This window comes from Vipera berus (assembly GCF_964194415.1).
Source record: "Vipera berus genome assembly, chromosome: 2".
Classification (NCBI taxonomy): domain Eukaryota; kingdom Metazoa; phylum Chordata; class Lepidosauria; order Squamata; family Viperidae; genus Vipera; species Vipera berus.
The window spans coordinates 85078373-85082907 of NC_138203.1; positions in this window are offsets into that span (position 1 = coordinate 85078373).

Sequence of the window (4535 nt, forward strand, 5' to 3'; positions counted from 1 at the left end):
CTTTTTCACACCGACGAACTCCCAGCCACTCCGAGGAAGAGGGGGGAGGAGAGTTCAAGTGACGTAAGCGTCGAACAGTCTTTTTTTTTCTTTTCAAAAAAGCACTGTAGTGAGAATGCAGCATAGAGGTAAGAATGGTGGAGAAAGAAGGTGTAGCTGTCTAACAACGGCTCTTCGTCGGCACGTGGACTCCCGGCATAACAAATGTAGTCAAGCTCCGCAGGTTAAAAAAAAAAGGTAGCCATGGGAAGGGAGGAGTTACAAGCATACTTATGACCTTTTTCGGACGCAAACTCTCTCTCCCCTCCTCCCCCTTGCATTTATTTTTCTTCGTTGCAGGTTGCTATACCTTTAAAAATGATATGACAGAAGAGGAGGGTTTCCGACAGAGAGCGTTCCAATTAGAGCTCGTGGTTCAGCTAGACATCTTATAAAATGAGAGTTACATTTATCCGACTGGCTTATGGGTAAGGATCAAAACTACTGTTTAAAAAAAATCGCAAAAGACGAGCGAATGTTAAAACCAGCAAAAGCTTTCAGTACTTAAGACTCCTAACATGGAGGACTCGGCCCGTGTCATTTGAGAGCCTGAGCTCTTTTATAGAAAAAAAAAATCACTCTCACTATAACTCTTAGGTTCGGCCCAGTTGACATTCTGTCCGCCCGGAGAGGGGAAGGGCGCAGGCGCGGGATGGTGGTCAAATCTTTTTTTTTCTTTGTACTTGAGAAGAAGCTTCCTATCCGGTAATTCTGGAAGTTCCGGCTCTGGAAGTTCTGCTTGGGAGCACGTGGGGAAAGTCACGTGATTGAACTTGCTGCGGTCAGTTGGTTTACAGAAAGCTTACTCAGCTTTCCAATGATAGTATTTTTATTTTTTTACGGTGACCGTATTTTCTTGGGGGAAAAAAATAAAGCACAGTCTGAGAAAAGGGGAAATCTGAAAAGAGGTTCATGAAGATAAAAAAAAATTGTAATGGTTTACAATTTTGTTTTAGAAAGGGAAGCTCACGAGCAAAAGCAAGACAAAATAAATAAATCGGAAGGATGGTTTTCTGAAATAAAGGGCTGTCCGATAAAAGACATTTATAATAAAAGTCATTATATTTACCAAACGAAATTTAGACTTATTCTGGGCGGATTTTGGAGAGTTTAGTGCCAGAGAAGGAGTTGTGATTTCCATTGTAGCCAAGTAGCCAGTTCTCAGCCATCCCAGGCAAAAGGGATGGAGGTTTCTTTCATAGATGCTCTTTCCATAAAAGAAAAAAACGTTTTTACCCAAGACTGTAGATATAGATTAGATAGATAGATAGGTAGATAGATAGGTAGGTAGATTTATTTATTTATTTATTTATTTATTTATTTATTTATTTATTTATTTATTTATTTATTTATTTATTATTGGGACTTATATGCCGCCCTATCTCCTGAAGGACTCAGGGCGTCTAACAACAATAAAATACAATAATACAAAAGTTAAAAAGAAATTACCGGTAAATTAATGGCCCCAGTAGAATAAATTAAAATTAAGTTAAAAATTAAAAAGATAATTAAAATCCCTGTCAGTCCCGGTCAGCCTGATGGAAAAGGAGTGTTTTGAGGCCGCAGCGAAAGGACCGGAGATCCGGGGCCATCCAAAGCTCAAGGGGGAGTTGGTTCCATAGGGCTGGCGCTCCCACAGAGAAGGCCCTCCCCCTGGGGGGTCACCAGCCGACATTGTCTAGCCGACGGCACCCTGAGGAGGCCCTCTCTGTGTGAGCGCATATAGATACAGATATAGATATATAGATGGATAGATAAGATTTGTATAGATGTAATATTCAGATTATATTTATTTATTTATTTTTATTTTTATTACAGTTATATCCCGCCCTTCTCCGAAGACTCAGGGCGGCTTACAAGCTGTAAATATGAAATAAGTATTATAAATCAGTTCATAGTATAGACTTAACTATACAAAAATTATAAATAAAAATTATATTTTGGTAGCCCTGAAAAGGGTATCTCTCTGGAGAGGCATTCCACAACTGGAACATCAAAACAAGCAATTGCATGTCTCATATAGGTAGTCCTCAATTTATGACTGCTTGCTTAACGACTGTTGGAAGAGGACTTATGAACTGGATCCGAAATTCCAACAGTTGGGCTCTCCCCACAGTCATGTGACTGCACTTTGGGTGCTTGACAACACAGCTGCATTTATGCCATCTGCATAGTCACGCGGCCACATTGTACAACACTTTTGCCAAAATGATCACCACAAAAACTGGAAAATGGTTTTATGACAATTACAACTGTAAATGGCCAGGATCTATTTCAGTCATAATTCAAGGACTATCTGTAATGTACCAGTGATATTTGAAGAACCCAGTCAATCTTCAGATGAAAGATCTTCAGGCTGGAACAAGAAATAGAATTTATATATATCTTGCTACCAAAGTAAATATTTAAAGAAAACTACCATGCACTTGTCTTGGAAGCAAAGAGATAGCCAGGGCAGCTGTTTTATAATATAAGGTAATATAATTGTATCTGGTTGTATCTGTTACAGTTTTAGCTGCAGCATTCTACACTTTGGTATTGTCTTCGTGTGCTGTCCATGAAGCTTGCATTATAGCAAAGGAGAAAAATGGAATAAGTGCTATGCTTTGTTTAGTCTCACAAGTTGATACTTTTATATATCATTATGAAAGCAAGTATAAAAAGCATAAGCAGAAAAAATGACCACTATTATTACAGTATCATCTGATGGTTTGATCCTGGCTTTTGAGTATCATCTAAAGTTAATGCACTGAAAGTCAATGCACTGTTACAATATTTTGGGAGCATATCTGTTCTTATTTCAATGTACTGTATCATGGACTGTCAGCCTTTTCATAATTAAAGATGCAGTTACTAGAATTAATGTTATTTTATTCAGAAACTTATTCTAATTATAATCCAGATAGTGCTTCTTATGAATGAGATTTTTCTAGCATCTCACTTATTTAGCAGTAAAACTAAAATACATATCTGAAAAAGTAGAATAATGAGAACAGTCCTAAAAATAACATCTGTTGGGAAAGGAACTTAAAACTTGTAGTCCGGTAGTGACTTTGGGTAAAAATAGATGAGTTTATTGTGTTAAATCCTACATCCTCTTCAATTTAAGAGAAGTGGAATTCAATAGTGGAAGTAGTATGTAAAATGAAACTAGGAAACCATAGCTTTGTTTTGAGACCACTAGTAAAATATTTGATGTAATTTAGTTTTAACAGAGAACATAGTTACCATTACCAAGGTTTTAACTAAATGAGGGAGATGTCAGCATATTTGGGGAAAATCCAAAATGCCAATGTTTCCATTTTTCTTTAAAACAACAACAACTTTAAACAGCAGTCTTCCTTTTTTAAGTTCCTCCCATCCCAAATTTTATGAGCGAGTATGGACACTTGAAAAATGGGAGTATGTATGGAATATATGCTTGGAAAGAATGCTTCAGAACATTTGAAGCATATACTACAACTTTCTTTTGCAGGATCCAGGTGGTAAACATGTATTTTTAAAACCTATTTCAATTCCTGTGCATCCTATTTCTTTTTCTAGAGGGATGCTTCTATTATTAAATTGTTCAGTGTTATTCAGTTCTGTTTCCACGCATTCATAAAATTCCTCACATTCATTTAGAGTGTCATATACTCTGACACTAATGAAACATCAATGTGATACTACTAATTCAGAATATGGTTTATGATAATACTGTAGGGGATACTTGCTGAAAGTTATTTATTTTTTGTAGTGTCTATACCCCAATCATTATTTGGAAAGATTCCCAAAGCAAATTATTATTAAATTATGTAAATTCAAATTAAAGAAACAGGATTATGATCCAGAAAGCATAACCGGAAGCTTCAAATTGGTTCAAAATACAGCAGCCTGCATAGTTTTGGCCACCTAATGAGAAGGAAGGACTCACTGGAGAAGAGCCCAATGCTGGGAAAGATTGAGGGCAATAGAAAAAGGGGGTGACAGAGAATGAGGTGGCTGGATGGAGTCACTGAAGTAGTAGGCATGAGCTTAAACGGAAGATGGTAGAGGACAGGAAGGCCTGGAGGAACGTTGTCCATGGGGTCGCGATGGGTCGGACACGACTTCGCAACTAACAACAACAACAAGATGTGCCTATGTGTCATCTCTCCTCTGCAAGCTTCATTAGCTACCAATTTGTTTCCAGGTCCAATTGAAAGTGCTAGTTGCCATCTTTAAAGCTCTACATGACTTGGGTCCAGGTTATTAGAAGTAACTATCTTTTCCTTATCACATATACCCAACCCACCCGAGAATGGGGAGGCAGGGAATGCTATGGGTCCCCTCTCCTAAGAAGGTCTATCTAGCACAGGGCTTTTCAACCAGTGGTACGGGTACCACCTGTGGTACATTGGCACCTGGCAGGTGGTACGTGACGATCCTAGAAAAGTGGTAGCGGGGGAGGGGAATGAGCTGAATCGGTGGCAGCACTGCACAAGCCTGAGCGAGAGATGGCTGAAGCTGCAGGGCTC